The sequence below is a fragment of the Delphinapterus leucas genome, chromosome 10, assembly GCF_059928025.1.
Source record: "Delphinapterus leucas isolate spDelLeu-1000000601 "Yukka" chromosome 10, BTC_Dleu_Yukka2, whole genome shotgun sequence".
In the NCBI taxonomy this organism is placed as follows: Eukaryota; Metazoa; Chordata; class Mammalia; order Artiodactyla; family Monodontidae; genus Delphinapterus; species Delphinapterus leucas.
The window spans coordinates 33,306,263-33,324,189 of NC_143138.1; the positions used below are offsets into that span (position 1 = coordinate 33,306,263).

General features: G+C 44.5%; 1 protein-coding gene across 20 annotated transcripts in view; it reads left to right on the forward strand.

The window, feature by feature from the left end:
• Nucleotides 1-17,927, forward strand: part of TRERF1 (transcriptional regulating factor 1) — a 230,156-nt gene that overhangs the window by 102,057 nt on the left and 110,172 nt on the right. For 18 of the 20 annotated variants that reach the window (XM_089918716.1, XM_089918731.1, XM_089918732.1 and 15 more), the window contains one exon: nucleotides 7,074-7,156. The exons of the other annotated variants lie outside the window; for them this stretch is intronic. The gene's annotated coding sequence lies outside the window, so the exon portion shown is untranslated. The remainder of the gene's footprint in view (nucleotides 1-7,073; nucleotides 7,157-17,927) is intronic. 20 annotated transcript variants of the gene reach the window in all.

A 17,927-nucleotide genomic window follows, 5' to 3' on the forward strand; every position in this document is an offset into this window, starting at 1 on the left:
AAGGGACTTACAGAAATCCGTATTGTGGACGTTCAGGAAACGGGGAGATGGAGAATTTTGGAGGCCTGGGTTTAGTTTGGATTTGTCCTGTGGGTGTTGGTGAGGGGCAGGGTGAGTAGAGGTGAGTGAGACTGTGGGCAGGGGCCAGATATGGTCCAATCTTACCTCCTAGGCAGGGTTGGGGTGGAGAGGGTGGCAGGTGTGCACATTAACATGAGACTTGACAGGAAGCAGTGACAGTAATTGATAGATATTTATAAAAATACCCTTGCTCGACACAACAAAAAGTCGGCAACTCTGTGTTGGTCCTCCAAGTTAAAAAAAAAAAAAGGGCTTCCCTGGTGGCGCAGTGGTTGAGAGTCCGCCTGCCGATGCAGGGTACGTGGGTTCGTGCCCCGGTCCGGGAAGATCCCACATGCCGCGGAGCTGCTGGACCCGTGAGCTATAGCCGCTGAGCCTGCGCATCCGGAGCCCGTGCGCCGCAACGGGAGAGGCCACAACAGTGAGGCCTGCGTACTGCAAAAAAAAAAAAAAAAAAAAAAGGTTTTAACAATTCAGTGAATATTGAAAATCTGAACGAGACTGTTGATCTGGATGGCGAGTTGTAAATGTCACGTTTGGTTCTGGTTTTGTGTCTGGCTGTGTGGTCTTGGGCTGCACCTTAATTTCTTTAGACCGCCCCGTTTTCTTATCTGCAGTAGATCAGTGGTCCTCAACCCTGGATGCACATTAAAATCACCAGGAAACTTATTTAAAAAAAAAAAGAAAGAAGCCAATGTCAGAACCCCACTACAGTCCAAATGTATCCAAATCTCTGGGGGTGGAGCCTGGGAATTTTTTAATGCAGCCAACGTTGAGAACCCCTGGATTAGGATCATCCTAATTGTACGTTTGAGCCCTAAAATGTTATGATTCTATGTATCATATCATACAGTTTTGTTCCTTTCAAATACCGTGCACAAAATGTTGTAAACTTCTTACATATGAAGAAATTTTACTTTTTACAAAAAAACAAAAACAAAAAAAACTCCTCGTAATTCTCATTAGGCCAGTGGTATAATGTCAATGTCCTTTGTCCAGTAAGTCAGAATCATAAATGTAGTAAAACATGAAATAATTAATTTTTGACCCAGGACTTGCAAGTGTGGACTTTAATTTCTCATTCCCACATTTTAAAAAAGGTACTGACTGCAGGCCTGAGGCCACCTGCATTCTTAAGGAAGACCCTGAAAAGTTCAGAGAGAAGACGTTACTGGAAATGTTTTTTGCTAGAAGAATTGGGTATACTGTAAAGTTCCAAATTAGGCGGTCCAGTTTAGGGAGTCTTTATCGGATCTAAATTCTACATGGAGTAGGAGGTGTTTAAAGAGACTCAGTGCTGTTTTATCTTCACCATTGAAGTTTTGGGTTTTGTCTCTTCCTAAATGAGTCATTTTTTTAAAAAGGAACCTAACTTGGGGAGGTGGGGAAACCACTGCCGGAGGTGCCGAGGAGGGGCGGGCGCTGAGGCTGATAATCAGGGGACTGAGTTCACAGTTGGGTGGTTCACCTGGGAGGGGTGGAACCAGGGACCCGCCTGCGGAGGGTGGTTCAGGACCAGTGGGACACGGTCTGGTGGGGGGTAGGGTAGTAGAAATGGCATTGATATTGTTTATTAATTTACCAAGTATTTTCTGGAGCACACCCACCAAACATTACAGCCTGGTATCAAGGCTCAGTCCACACGTGCTAGGAGATTAAGAAAAAAGGGGAAGGAACCTTCTAGTTTTCACTCCAGTTGGGGACACAAATCATGGAGGTTAGGCATGTCTGTATTTCCCTGCCATCACAAGTAAGTGAACTGAGGTTATGGTGCCCCATACCAGTGTGAACAGTAGAAATGAAAATGTTAGTCCCAGGCAGGATTTCAGAGGAGAAAACATGGCAGCCTGGAGACCCCATTGTGGAGCACCAGGGGGCCTCGTGAAACATACACTGGGATCAACAAGACATTGGTCGAGAGCCCTGTGGGATCTCCGCACATCACTGCCTCTTTCTGTGCTAAGTTCTCCCAGCTGAAAAATGATCTCACACACCTGAGTCCCCCAGGCCCCTGAGAGCTGTTCAAAATGTCTGCTGCCCTTGATGCCTGGGGAGGGAGGGGAGGGACAGAGAGTGGGGAGGTGTTGACAGGCTCCATGTGGAAACCAGAAAACCAGGGCAGCCACATGGGATTGGCCCACGTGCGTGGGGTGAGGAGAGGAGCACAGGGCAGGTGCTCCTGACACCGGGAGGAGCTGTATGTGTTTGGAATGTCGGCCAAGCACACACTCCTTTTATTCCACGCTGCCTCACACCCCCAGGAGTGCTCATTTTCATCTTTTCTGAGTGCTGTCAGCCTCCTGCAGTTGTGCCTGCATGTTTTCTAAGTTTGTCACAAACTTCCTGTTTGGGTCTGGTCTGAGACTTGAAGCTTTGTGTGTTTTGAAACCCTGGCATTTACAGAGGTCCAATGCTTCTCTCTTTGTGGCCATGGGGTGGCCCTTTTGTCCTCCTCCCTTTAGCTGACTTTGGCCATCCTTCTTTGCAGACCTTCCCCCTGGGAAATGCTCTGTAGCTTCTGCACTTGTTCCTCTTAAGGAGGGTTGAGAGTCGTGAGATCTGAAGGAGGGAGGGGAGCCACACTTACTGGGCCCCTTATGTAAGGCCAGACACCGTGCTGGATGTTTTCCTACATTTCTTGTTTTATTTAGGCCTCGCATTAGCTCACGCGGAGCCAGGCTCAGAGAGGGGAAGTGACCGGCCTAAGTTTGGACAGCCACTGGGTGATGAGGTCAGGATATGATCCCAGGCTTGACTCCAGAGGTCTTGGTTTTTCCACTGTGTCACGAGGACCACACTGTGCCTTTGGTTCCACTGGTTTGGGGAGATCTTGATTTCCTATTGGGCATCTGGTGGGCAGCATCACCTTCCCCTCCATAGATTCCTCCCAGACCCTTGTTATTCAGGTGCTGCCCATTCTGTCTGCATGGGGTGTGATTTGATGACCCTTGAGTGCCTTGTTGACTTTCACCATTCTCAACCATCCTCCTTCTGTGACCCCAAGAATCCCGGAATTGTATGGTCCCTGGCTGACAGTCAAAGTTGGTTAGAGCCAACTCCCAGCTTCCCAGAAATGGAGTATCCTTTCTCTTCCTTCTGCCGTTCTGCTAGTCACCATGAGCTCCACTCAGCCAGATTTGGACTGCTCACATTTTAAGCTCTTCCTTTGAAGAGGGAGGAAGATAGGATATCTCTGTGTGTGAAAGCCTGTACCTAAGGAGGGATCCCAAGACCTTGAGTATGTAGGAGCAGGAAGGAAGGGAGAGCTACATCCAGCCACCCTCCCTCTTATTACGGTGGCTGTTATAGGGTGTCAGACTCTGGGTGCTCCTGCAAAGGAAGAATAGTTACACTTCCAAAACTTCAAGAAGGCCCTGTGTCCCTTCCAGTTACCATCCCAGTTCTTTTGTATTTTCTGAAAAACTTCTAGAAGTATATCATCTGTGTTTCATCAGAATTGTTTTGTAGATCAAGTAACATTTACCATTGTAGACTCTGTGTTGAGCGGTGGGCAATTCCAAGCATTCAATGCATATATTAATTACCTTCAAGGGGTGTGCCATCTACACGGAAACTTAGCAAATGGAACACTTGCCAAGAGAAGCTAAGTGCAGTGAGCTCAGAAGAGCAGGGATTGCTCAGCAAGCTGGGGCGCGAGCAGGGCGCTCAGAGGGGTGGAGCTATGGGGATGGGGTGGGGAGGAATGTCCTGTCATTGGGCCTTGAGGGGTGCATGGAAAGGGGAGGAGCATTCTGGATGGGGTACAGTGGAGTGTGCGTGTGGGAAGCAAGATTGAAGAAGGAGCCCTTCCAATTGCGTGGGACGGGGATAGGTAAAAACAGTGCTGTGAACTGTTATAAATACACTCCACATGTTCAACAAGGAGAGGAGATCGTAAAAGAGAAGAGAAGTAGAAGATTCCAATGGAACTTTTAGAGCTGAAAGATTCGAAATAAAAAACACACTGCATGAGATTAAAGCAGATTAGATGCCAACTTGAAGACATAGCAACAGAAACTATCCGAAAAGAAGCACAGAGATATTTAAAACAAAAACATAGCGTTGACAACTTGTGGGACAACATTAAGTGGTCTAACGTATGTGTGATTGAAATCCCAGTGAGAGAGAAAGGGGAGAGGGAAAAATATTTGAACAAATAATGGACAAAACTTTTCGTAATTCCATGAAGACTATAAATCAGTGGTTGGAAAACTGTGACTTACAGGCCAACTATGGCCTGGTGCCTATTTTTGTAAATAAAGTTTTATTGGAACAGGAAAACAAAACGGTGTTGTAAGAAGCTTCATTCGGATGTGTGCCCTGTAACAGGGGAATGCTGGGAGGTGAGTTAGAAGACATTTATCACATTGAATTTTAGGAATGAAACGTTGAGGCCTTGGACCAGGGTGGTGGCATGAATATGGACAAGAGGAAAGAGAGATGGAAGATTTCAAACCCCAGCTCTGCCACTTGCTACCTGTGTGACCTTGAGCAGGTGACTTCATCAAAACTCAGTTTTATCAACTGTAAATAGACACTCAGAACACCTCACAGGACTGGTGTGTGAGGGTTTTAGCTTGGGTCGCACCCAGCACACAAGTGTAATAGGCAGGATTTGTGACTGACTGGGAGGAATCGGGAGTGGAGAGTGAGGACCCAGAGGGGCTCAAAGGGCTGAATCTGGGGGCCTGGGTGAGTGATGCAGCCCTGACAAAAAGGGATGGAGCTGTTTGGGGTCTTGGAATTCTTCAGTTGGAGGAAGACCCTTCTCCTAAATCCACGCTGCCAAGGTCCTGTCCCAGAAACGCATAGCCACGTGAATTGTGTGTGTCTGAGCCCACGGCCTCTTGTTTCAGCTGAGCCCTCAGTGATGCTGGCCAGCGGCTGGCTCTCTCTCCCGTCAGGGTTGGCACTTCACAAGGCGAGGAGGTACGTGGGGCACAGAATTCGAGGAGGTACTCGGTTTCAGGGCTGACCCTGCAGGATGTTTCCCACGGTCCCCACTTCATCCAGCCCCCCTCCCTGTCTTCCCTTCGTCACTCAGGAGACCTCCTGCCTTCACTGGTTACTGACAAGGTCCCCTCGCTCAGCAGTGAGCTCACTCAGGTTCTCGCCTCCCCGCCTCGTGCAGTTATCCCCATCTGGGCTCATCCCAGCATGGTTTCCTTCCACTCAGAGGAGGACACACCCCTCCTCCTCTTCCTGGCCAGATGGAACCTTCCTCCTGCACCCGGGTGCCCTTGCAGCTTCTGGGACGTCACCCGCTCCAGTCATTCTGCTGTAGTCTTTCCTCAAACCTTCACCCCCCCTTTTTCTCATTCCCTCTTCTCCTTCCCTCGCGAGACGCCTGGAAAGAATCTGCCCTCGGGTTTTGCTCCTTCGCTGAGACAGCCCGCTCAGGTTGGCTTCTGCCCGTGGGAGGTGTGACTGGCACAGGGGAGGGACCTGGTGGGTTTGCTGTGAGGGGCTCCTGCTTCCACGTGAGCTGTCCCCTCTCAGGTCACCTGTGGCCTCCATATTACCACACCCAACGGACACTTCGGTCCTTATCTTTCTGGACCCTTTGCTACTTTTGACACCGTTGACAACTTCCTCCTTCTTGCAACTTTTTCTCTTGGCTTCTTTCAGTCCGCAAATAAATCTCTCAGCCACTATTACGTAAGCACCTACTATGTGCTGGGCTCTGGGGCATACCATAATTCCATGTCCCTGCTTTCAGGGAGTTCCTAGTCTAGTGTGAGGAAAGAGGGATAAAAATATAAACAAATGTCAGGTGGTGATGAGCACTACAAAGAAAAATACAATAGGGAAGGCTGCTGGGGTTGTCAGGAGGGTCTCACTGAGAAGGTGATATTATCGCAGAAACCTGAAGGAAGTGAAGGAAGCCTAGTGGAACAGTGTTCCAGGCAGAGGGAAGAGCACGTGCAAAGGCCCTGAGGCAGGAGCCTGCTTGGGATGCTTGAGGAAGCCATTGTGGCTGTAGGAAATTGAAGAAGGACAGAGTAGGAGAAGAGGTCAGAGAAGAGGCTGGGGCAGGTCATGGAGCCATGTAGGACATTTCAAGGACTTTGTCTTTTACTCTGAGAGATGTAAGATGCTATAGGAATGTTTTGAGCAGAAGAGTGATTTTTAGGCTGGTGTGGGGAGCATGGTGGCTTAAACAATAAAAATTTACCATCTCACAGTTCTGGAGGCCAAAAGTCCAAGACCAAGGTGTCTGCAGGGCCATGATCCCTCTGAAGGTGCTAGGGAAGGATCTGTTCCAGAGCTCTCTCTTAGCTCTGGTAGTTTCTTTGCTTGGGGCAGCGTGAGTCCAGTCTTCACATGGTGCTCTCCCTGTGTAGATGTCTGTGTCCAAATTTCCCCTTTTTATAAGAACACCAGTCATATTGGATTAGGGACCCATCCTACTCAATGTATGATGTGTGAGCTCATCTTAATAGTTAGTTACCTCAGCTTCAAACCTATTTCCAAATAAGTTCATATTCTGAGGTCCTGGGGTTAGGACTTCAACATAGGAACTGCGGGGAGACACAGTTTGACCCATAACACAGTTCAACCTGCATGATACATGGATTATAGACAGGCAAGGATAAAAGTAGGGGGACCAGCTAGGAGGTTATTGCAGTATTCTAATGAGAGAAGCTGCTTGGACCAAAGTGGTAGCAGTGGAGGTGGATACATTTTGCAGGTAAAGCTGGCATCATTCGCTGGTGGATTGGACGTGGGGTGCGAAGGAAACAGGGGAGTCACAATGACTCCTGGTTTGGGGCCTGAGTGACTAGAAGACTGGAATTGAGTGTCTTTCTCTCCTAAGTCCTCTCCACCCTCAGGGACCTTTCAGGGCCCTCCTCCCAGGCAGGTCCATCCACTGCTGGGTTCTTCAGGGCTCCATCCTTGGCTGCCTGTCTAGTCCCTCCCTGATTGATATATGATCTGTCCCCATGTTGAAGCCAGATATCCTGAATGTGCTTTCTGGGTCACCCCTACAGGCCCCGGCTCTGGAGGATGCTGAAAGAGGAAGACACGGAAGCAGGACGACCCTGAGAGATTAAGCCTCTTAATCGTGAAACAGGTAGCTTCTCCGACATTCTGGGTGTTTGAATGCTTTATGATGAAGGGGTCATAAAATCGTTTCTTTGATCCATGTGGTGTGGAAAATGCCCCACAGAGGGGAGGTTGGCTGCTCTGGGCCTGGACATCCATAGGTGTCTGGGAAACGGTCAGCGCTTGCGGTTTCACGTATTGGAATTCAGCATCACTTGGCATGGGGCTGAGGGCATCCTGTCTCGTCTCTCTTGGCTTTGCAGAGTTGTTGCAGGTAGTGAAGGATGCAAAAGATGTTCATGGATGGTAGCTTCTATAAGTGGGAATTAAACATCTCTGGAGAATTGCTGTAGAAGGCCACTCTGAGAAACTTCACAGAGCCTGTCAGAGGCAGATTCCTGGACCAAGGAGCCTTTGAACTGGCCCTGGGGCATTTCTAATGTTTTTGTCAGTTCTGGCCCTGTGTTCTCGTTCCAGGCTCAGTTTGTCCCTCTAGAAAATGGTCACATAGCTATGATTCCTCTGCCAGATCTCACACAGAAGCTGTCTGGAGGGTCAATAGGTTTGTGTATAAAGAGAATTTTTTGTTTTTCAGTTTTAAACCCTGTTCTCGCAAAAGATGACTCCCACAAATTCTTAGTGACGGTGGGGAAGGAGGGTGGTGGTGTCTAATTTGGTTCTTTCGGTGTGTGCAGGTTTTTTTCTTGGCAAGTTCCACACTTTTCCTGTTTCTTCTGTGAGACTCACAGTTGATTGCTTCTGTTTCTTTTTTACTGTGCCTGATTTTGATTTAATTTTTAAGCCACTGTGTCTTGGGGTTCCAGTAGGAAACAGATGGTTCACTCAAATGGAGTAGTCCAAGAGTCTCTACTGAAGGAACTGCTCATAGTGGCATCAGCAGGGTTAAGAGAAACCAGCACGGGATGTTGAAGCATCCCAGGGTTAGCAATGTCAGGAAGCTGTTCCCATACCTGGGCCTGAAAAGAAGAGGGAGGGATTGTTTATCAGAAGCTGTACAGAAAGGCAATCTCTGGTAGGAGGCAGTCAACCTACAGCAACATGGCCGGGAAAGAGCCAAGAAAATGGATATCCTCGTTGAACTCCCTGTCAGTTCTCCCGTCTCCTGATGGTGCCTCCCATTAGGCATACTCAGCCAGAAGCCAGGAGGCAGGGAGCATATTGAAGCTGTGCAGAGATCAGAACCTCTAGGGGTGTAAGCTGAGTGGAGACACATCGGGGATGGGTATCAGGGCACAAATGGAAAATATCTGACCGACCAAGAGATGCAGATCGCTTGGAATATATTAAAAGGGTTGTTTCTACTTTAGGACCAAAAGAGGGTTTTTCGTTTGTTTGAGTGTGAAACTTTGCAATATTGGGTCAGCTCCATAGAACCATTGGCTGTGAGGGCTGGAAGGAGCACCAGAAACCCTCTAATCAAACTTCATCCTTCTTATAGTTGAAAAGACCCAAGGAGATCAAGTGACTTGCCCAAGACCACTCATTAATTCATGAAAGTGTTTATTGAAAGCCCATTATATTTTCTCAAGAAAAACAACACAAAACCACTTGAAACAGGACCAAGCAGAATCTGAGCAAGTGCTAGGAAAAAGCTGTGGATGAGTGCTTATTTCCAATTTATCAGTTTGGATTACTTGGGGGTTGTGAATATCATAAAACTGAACTTAAAGGGGCTCCCACAGCACAGGGAATTAATTAAGTGGTTTGTACTAGCAAAAAGCAGGGATGGGATGGACGACAGGGTGCATGTGAGACAACAGCTCAACTTGTCATCAGGAGTCCAGTTTCTTCCCATCTCTCTGCCACTCTTCCATGGTATCAGTCCATCCTCAGGCTGGCCTCTCTCCTGGAGGCAGAATGGCCACAGAAGTTCCTGGGCTTATTGTTGCACATCCCTCTGGCCAGAAAGAAAGAAACGTCCCTTGCCGTAACTCTTGAAAAGACTGAGAAAGTGTCTTTCCCAGAAGCCCCTCCCCAGCAAACCAACCCTGCATTTCATTGGCTTGAACTGAGTCATGTGCTCATTCTTTAGCCAGTCACATTGGCTAGGTGAACGCCTTCTTGTTGATTGGCAGGGATGGGAGATTTTCCTGATTGGCCTATCCCTACGCTGGCAGTGTAGCTTTCCTCAAAGCACCAGGGTGGGGGAAGCAGAGCTGTGAGTACTGTTGAAGGAGGAGGGAAATGGACATGGGGAGAGTGACAGTGGACATCCACCGTACTGTATCAGATATAGAGACCTTACTAATTGGGACTAATTGTTGGGGTAACAGTGAAAGAAAACTCACTCTTAACTAGTGAAAGTCTGAATTTTAAAGTGCTTTAACATAGTATAGTTTCAGACAGAACCTTCCCAAACAGTTCCTGTTGGAAGACTTGCAATTAGCATCTGTTTTTCAGTATGTCTTAAGATGTAGGACCTTCTGGGAGGTTAACTATGCCTTCTGCAATGCTGTTTTATTTCTAATATGCTTATTCAACCTTTCTATAGCCAGAGTAAACACTGAACTCAAATTCTGGGTTATTGAAGATTAAATTACAGAAATGAAGTTCCTCATTTATAACCTCATCTATAAAATGGGAATAGGAATAATACCTGCTTTATAGGTCTGTTGTAAGGACTAACTGGGGTAATCCAAGTAAAGGGCCCAGTGGCTGGCCCAACAAATGTTACCTTTATTAGCTTCATAGAACTCAAAATATTGTCACATTTGTATGTTTATGTGCATGTTTATTCTAGGAAATTAACTCTTCACAACAAATATAGGTCACTGGTTAGCTCAGCTAGAGACAAGGTAAATAAAGATATTAAAATATTTAGTGTTTATGGATTTTTTTTTTTAACTGGAATGGTTTTTTTAAAAAAATTCATTTTGGGGGCTTCCCTGGTGGCGCAGTGGTTGAGAGTCCGCCTGCCGATGCAGGGGACACGGGTTCGTGCCCCGGTCCGGGAAGATCCCACATGCCGTGGAGCGGCTGGGCCCGTGAGCCATGGCCGCTGAGCTTGCATGCACGGAGCCTGTGCTCCGGAACGGGAGAGGCCACAACAGTGAGAGGCCCGCGTACCAAAAATAAATAAATAAATAAAAAATCATTTTGGGGAAAACCTAAATAAAGAAAAATTTAAGTAGCACACAGTTTTCAATTAAAAGTAGTTATAATCCCTGGAAAATAAGGAATTTTAACTTTACGGTAACATATTAATGTATTCTTGGTTGAAAAAGTCTTGTAAATAGTTGAAAGCCTGTCATGACTTATCCTAGCTGATTTTCTTGCCATTGTTATCCGTTTGGAGGCTCTGGAGGGGCAAGTGACCCTCCTCAGCTTTGGCTTCCCAAGCCAGCCTCAGTGGGGCTTTTCTGGGTGGATGGATTTTAGAATCACCTGGATTGGGTGAGATGCTGCAGTAGTGAGAAGCTAGCCTTGGGCATTTATTTCAGTGGGATTTTAGCTGACAAAACGCTGTGAATCATTCTCAAAAGCCTTAGGTGCTGTAAGGCTGACTTCTCAAAATCCCAGGAGGGTGAAGTGTCTTGATTTGGGGTTCCCAGATTAGTGGTGGGAAGAGCAAAGGTGGGCGCAGCACCCTGAAGCTGATTTCAAAACTGGGAGGCGATAACTTTGAGGATAAGGGGTGGATAGGGTGCAGCGAGGGGCCTGTGGACGGAGGATAAAGTTCCAGAGTGACCAGGAACTTACAGACCACAAATTTATAAACCATAAAATTTTTCATTCCCCCCTCCCCTGAATATTGACTAAAATTAGACTTAAATTTTCTGTAGGTTGTTTGTTGCCCCCAAGGCTGTCTGGTCACAATTGTGATAAGTAGATGAGAACTAGTGATAACTGGACAACTGACCCTGAATTCCTTGGTTCAGAGGGTGGTATAGACAAGTGGTTCTCAAATGTAGTTTGTCTGGACCAAGAAACTACCAAAACAAAGTTGGGGGGATTGGCTTAGGGCTACCAAGTTTTTATTTTGCCAAGGAAGGATGTTTTTAAAAACCTAACATCTATCACTACAGTTCTTATAAAAGAAAGGACCAGGGCTTCCCTGGTGGCGCAGTGGTTGAGAGTCTGCCTGCCGATGCAGGGGACACGGGTTCGTGTCCCGGTCTGGGAAGATCCCACATGCCGCGGAGCGGCTGGGCCCGTGAGCCATGGCCGCTGAGCCTGTGCGTCCGGAGCCTGTGCTCCGCAACAGGAGAGGCCACAACAGTGAGAGGCCCGCGTACCGCAAAAAAAAAAAAAAAAAGAAAGAAAGGACCATCTTGATCCTAAAATAGTAGGAAGGAGACAGACTAAGGAATAAAATCTTCACATTGAAAACATTCAGCTTTAGGAATAATTTATTGCACTCTTCTTATTTTTCTGATATCACCTGTGAAAACAACATTAAGGGTGGATGCTTCCCTGCATCTATGCATAACAGGTGTTGGGGAGATGTGGAGTTAATGTGCAACTGAAGGGCGAAAAATCGTATTTCTTTTGAAGCTTCTCATGAAGTCTAGGAATTCGCTGAAATCATGCCTTTACTTGATTTAAAGGGACAGGAGAAATTCACTTAAACGCAAGTCTTGGTAAACCCAATTCATTTTATAAAAGAAGGAACTGTTTACCCTCAAGTCATTAACTTAGAATTGTTAGTTTAATTTCCCACCGGTAGGAAGAAAATTTTGCAGTACCTAAATAGTTCAAATGAAAAGGCATGTCAATAGTTATTTCTTTTTCCACAATTTAACCCTAACAGTGGTAAATTTGTTGAATTTCATTTGGCTTTCAGTTGTGTGCTATGTCTCTGTGTGTGCATGGACACACACACACACACTCACACACAAAAAACTTGGTTTGGTCTGAAAAGCCCCAGGAGGGAAAGGGTACTTTTGAGAAAAGCAGTGCGTCCATCAGTCAGTTGCTGGTAAGTGTTAGTACTTGTAGCAGCAGTTGCATCTTGGAACTGCCAAAAGAGTATGACTTTTTAAGATGCCTTTTGAAGTCATTAAAAAAAAAACTCCAAACCAGGGACTTCCCTGGTGGTGCAGTGGTTAAGAATCCGCCTGCCAATGCAGGGGACACAGGTTCGAGCCCTGGTCTGGGAAGATCCCATCTGCCGCAGAGCAGCTAAGCCCGCGCGCCACAACTACTGAACCTGCGCTCTAGAGCCTGCGAGCCACAAATACTGAGCCCGCATGCCACAGCTCCTGAAGCCTGTGCACCTAGAGCCCATGCTCCGCAACAAGAGAAGCCACCACGATGAGAAGCCCACGCACCGCAACAAAGAGTAGCCCCTGCTCACCACAACTAGAGAAAGCCCGCACACAGCAACGAAGACCCAAACAGCAATAAAATGTTTCTCGTTCTGCTTCACTTCACATTCCTGCTTGGCTTTGCCACAAAGATGTTTTGCCTTCCAGCCAGGGATTAAGCTTCTGTGTGAGGCCATGACTGGTGTGAAAACAACGTCTCTGCCCTTGTTGAGGGGAGAAAAAGACTGCCTGCATTTGTGAAATCCTGAATGGAATCATGGAATCCTAGTGCCAAAGAGGGTTTTGAGGTCCCTGTCTTCCTGCCAGACTACCCTAACGCTCATCACCTTGACTGACAGTCCTAACCATTTCATCGATCTCTAACGCTTCATGGATCCTCTGTGAATGTGGACATGAGCTGAAATGCGTCTTCGTCAAGAAAGAGCAGATTGTTCTGTGCACACTTACCTCTGCAGTTACTGCCCTATTCACAGCGTCATTCCTGGGCATTGTCACTCTTTGAGTGCCCTTTATATTGTCACATATGTTCATACGGCCCTGTCCTTGCATGTTCTAGTAGACGCTCAATCGTAATTGGTTCAGACTCTGTGCCACTTGTTTCTCCTAAGGTGTATCTCATTCTACAGCAGCCTACGCAGTCTGTATAGCTACAGCTCAGCGTTCCTTTGGGTAGACATTACCACAACCCTCTCGTCTTAGCTTGGGCTGCCATAACAAAATACCATAGACTGGGTGGCTTAAACAATAGAAATTTATTTCTCATGGTTCTAGAGGCTAGGAAGTCCAAGATCAAGGTGCTGGCAAGGTAAGTTTTATACTGAGAACTCTTCTCTTGGCTTGTCGGTGTCCACCATCTTGTGTGGTCACATGACCTCTTCTTTGTGGAGAGAGGAAGCTCTGGTGTCTCTTCCTCATCTTATAAGGACACTAATCCCATCATGGGGGTTCCACCCTTGTGACTCATTTTAACCTAATTGACTCCCAAAGGCCTCACCTCCTAATAACATCAGATTGGTGGGCTAGGGCTTTAACATATGAATTTGGGGGGGTGAGGACAAACATTCAGCCCATAGCAATGCTAAATCTTTTATTTATGGTCCCCTGGAAGTGCTTGCAGGGTCTTTGGTCTAGGAGCCTTGCAGTAAGCAGAGAAAGCCTTAGAGTTACGAGCTTTTATTGCTGTGGAAGAGATGCAGTGTTCTATGGCTGGAACAGATGGTCCTGTGGACTAGAAATTTGGAATACCTTTACCACAGAACTAGAGGTGACCTGGGGTAGACTGGTGATCCCTTTGTCTTTTCAGATCTTAGGTTTCTCAGTTCCATATGTCAGTGGTAAAGTTGTGGTTGCCAAATTTGGTCAGCCTCAATGAAATTTGGATGGTTTAACATTCAGTATTCTCTGACCACCTTGTATACCTTCCTTGATGGGCCTCTAAAAAGGAGGCTCTTGGAACCAGAGCCTGGGAAAATGGGTTATTTCCTAGGTCTACGTCATCTTGGACATTTACTCCCTTTTCAGCTGGGGAAGAAAAGGCAGTAAATTACAATAAAACTACTCCCCATTCCATTAGAGATCCATATCTTACAGTGTCATGTATACAAACACTGTAATGTCCACATGGACATTAGGTGCCAGGTGGAATATTTTAAAATATAAAAAGGACTTTGAAAATTTTTTTTAACCTTTCAAAGAACCAATGATTCCTGTGTTATGTAAAGTGTTCCAGGATTTAGAAAAAAGATGGAAAACTTCCAGATCCTACTTTCAAGCAAACATGACCCTGATAGCAAATCTGGCAAGTCCCCAAAGGGAGGCTCTATACCAGTCTTGCTTAGGAATGTAAAAATATTAGATAAAATTCTGGTGAGTAGATTTCAACACTAGAGTATGTGAATGTTCCACCGTACCCAAGTGGGTTATATTCCTGGAATGTAGGAATGGCTTCGTATACATATATTTTCATTTGATTCACATAATGAATCAAATGAAATATTTTAAATGGTTTAAGTGAAAATATGTAATAATTTCATTAATTTCAAAAGTGCATTCAGGGCTTCCCTGGTGGCGCAGTGGTTGGGAGTCCGCCTGCCGACGCAGGGGACACGGGTTCGTGCCCCGGTCCGGGAAGATCCCACATGCTCCGGAGCGGCTAGGCCCGTGAGCCATGGCCGCTGAGCCTGCGCGTCCGGAGCCTGTGCTCCACAACGGGAGAGGCCACAACAGTGAGAGGCCTGCGTACTGCAAAAAACAAAACAAAACTAAACTAAACTAAAAAACAAAAAAATGCATTCAATCAGTTCAGCTTCTAACTTCTACAAACCACTTAAAAAGGAATATATAAAATGACCATTCCTGAACCTGATAAGGAAGATTGAGTTCATACAGTCCACTGGCATTATACTTTATTGGAGCCTCATAAAGGTATCATTGCATATGACTGAGATCAAAGCAAAAAGCCAATGCAGAAAGTTATAAAAATAGTAACTTTAGAGAATAAATACTGTAAAGAAGAGGATAAATACTGTAAAGGAAAGAATAAAATAATCATTAACTACAGATTGCTCAGTTGTAAACCAAGAAGAGTTAAAGAGATTAACTAAAGACCTTATTTCTAAATGGTGAGATTAAAATTCAGGATTTGGATACTTCTGGAATTAGTTCATGAGTCTAATGCCATTCCTCCCAAAGTCCCATCAAGATTTTTAAAAATTTCACCAGATGGTTTTAAGTCTGTTTGGAAAAATAAGTAGATGAGAACCTCAAGGGGAATTATGAAAATGGTTTTGGGGGGAAGGGAATTAGATCTATTGGATATTAAAATATGTAGTCCTACCAGATATTAAAATGCATTATGAAGCCTTTGTAATTAAAACACTGTGGGGCCGGCAGAAGAGGAGGAAGTAGATAAGTGAACTAGGACAGTTCAGAAATAGACTCTTGCAGAAATAATGTAATAAATCATAAAGAAGGCATCGCAAATCAATGGGGAAAGGAAAATTATTCAATAAATAATTTTGATGTCTAGCAATTTGGAAAAAAATCATTTGACTTCATCAAAATGAATTGCAGATGAATCAAACAATTAAGTGCAAAATGTATATGCATAGGAAATCAGTAGAATTGAATATTGCTTGGAAACAAAAGAAAAACACTCAAAAAGGGAAAGAATAGTCCATCAAGTTACAGGATAATCAAAGATTTCTTTACGTAAAAAACTAGTGGGGAAACAATAGCCTGGGAAAAAATTTGCGGTAACATGACGGAATTAATCTTTGTTATGTGAAATGCTCAACAAATTAAAAAGAAAGGTACTAAAACCTTGGTAGAGCACTTGAATAACTAAATATAACACTAAACAAGTATATGGAAAATGTTCAATTTTGTAATAAGAGATATGTCGATTAAAACAGCAGTAAAGTACTATTTTAACATATTAGCAAAAGAACCCTTTTTTTTTTTTTTTTTGCGGTACACGGGCCTCTCACTGTTGTGGCCTCTCCCGTTGCGGAGCACAGGCTCCGGACGTGCAGGCCCAGCTGCCATGGCTCATGGGCCCAGCCGCTCCGCGGCATGTGGGATCTTCCCAGACCGGGGCACGAACCCGTGTCCCCTGCATCGGCAGGCGGACTCTCAGCCATTGTGCCACCAGGGAAGCCCCAAGAACCCGTTTTTAATGATAATCCCCAATTCTGATGTCATTACAATATTATGAAACAGTTTTACAGTGTAATAAAGAATCATGTTATTCATTCATCTATTTGATCCAGTAATACCACTTCTGTGGACTATCTTCCCACATCCCTCCGTGAAGGAAATAATACAAAATATGTAATATGCTGTTTAGACAATGATGCTTCCCTGATGCATTATTTACAAAGCAAACTCACACGCACACACACACACTCACACCATTAATGTCCAACAGTTGGGTAACTATAAAATTAAATAGTTCTTCTCTCAGCATAATACTCTACTATAATGAATAATTATTTTGAAGATACATAGCATTGTGACAAGATATTTACAGTATAATTTTATGTGCAGAAATTGCAGTACACACTGTGGCATAGTCTTACCGTGGAATGTAGCTATATTAGCTGTGCTGTTAAAATGAATGAACCATAGCAGCTGTGACAACACAGAAGGCTCTCAGGAACATAACGTTAAGTAAAAAAGCAAGATGTAGAATAGCTGCAGTGTGATTCCAATTACATAAGGTTCAGATGCATGCAAAACCAATGATACAGTTTTTAGACATCCACGTGCATGTGGCAATACCTATAAGACTAGGTGAACATAGACAAAGATTCAAGATAGTGACGGGCGGCGAGGCTAGGAAGAGGGAGCAGCCATAGAGGCTGTGTAGGGGATTAGTAAAGTTCTCTTCCTCAGGCTGGGCTATGGACACACTATATTTATTATTGCTATTTTTTATACCCTTAACATAAGCTACAAATATTTTAAATGTATTTAATGTTAATGAAAGGGATATTAAAACCAGTATTCACGTATTACAATTTGGTCCAAAATATTATCCCTAATAAAGATGGTACAGAGTGTATAGGTAACAATGACTCTGTTAGAGGGGTGAAATTAAGAGTGGTTCCTTCTTTCATTTTCTCTCATTTCCAAATTTTCAATTATGTGCTTACATTACATTATTTTTAAAAAGAAAGAAAGGAAAATTGAAGACAATTGCAATTATAGGATGATGTAAGCTTCCAGTGGAGGGTGTGCCATTGCTCAGAGGATGGTGGACTTCAGCACTGAGGCAGAAGGGGAGATGGATTTAAACTGTAAAAGCAGTGTGTTTGGAAAATAAATCAGACCATCAATAGTCACTGAGCATCCTTCCTGTGAAAAAGCATTGGTTTAGCCTGCCTTCCAAAAAAACTTTTGGATACTGCGTTTTAATGAATTGCTAAAATGGATGAATTAGAAAGACTGGTGTTTCTTTAAAATTTTTTTAAGCTTTATTGTTTTGTCTGCTTATAAAAATAATACAGTTGATTTGAAATAGTCTTATAAAAATATAATAGAACCTGAAGTTGATTAGACACTAAAACTAAATCTCAGTTGAAATGAAATACAGAGAATAGAGAGGCCTGGTAAAAGACACCATGGGGATGCAATCAGGAAGTTCTTGGGCCTATGACCCATATGTTTCTCAATAAATAAAATGGCCTGGAAAAGGATGGCAGGGCACTATATAATAAACTTTAAAAGAGACAAAAGACATACCAACCAGGTGCAAATGTAAATCTTGTTTGGATCCTGATTTAAATAAACCAACTGTAAAAAGGCATTTATGAGATAATTGGGGAAATTGGGACACTGACTGGATATTTGATATTAAGAAATTACTAATTTTTACGTGTGATTTGTTAGTATGGGTATGTTTTAAAGATACATGCTAAAGCATTTATTCGCAAATGAAATATCAGATATTTACTCTAAAATAATACAGTGGAGAGTCTGAGTATGTTAACTATAAAAAGTCCTATGTCT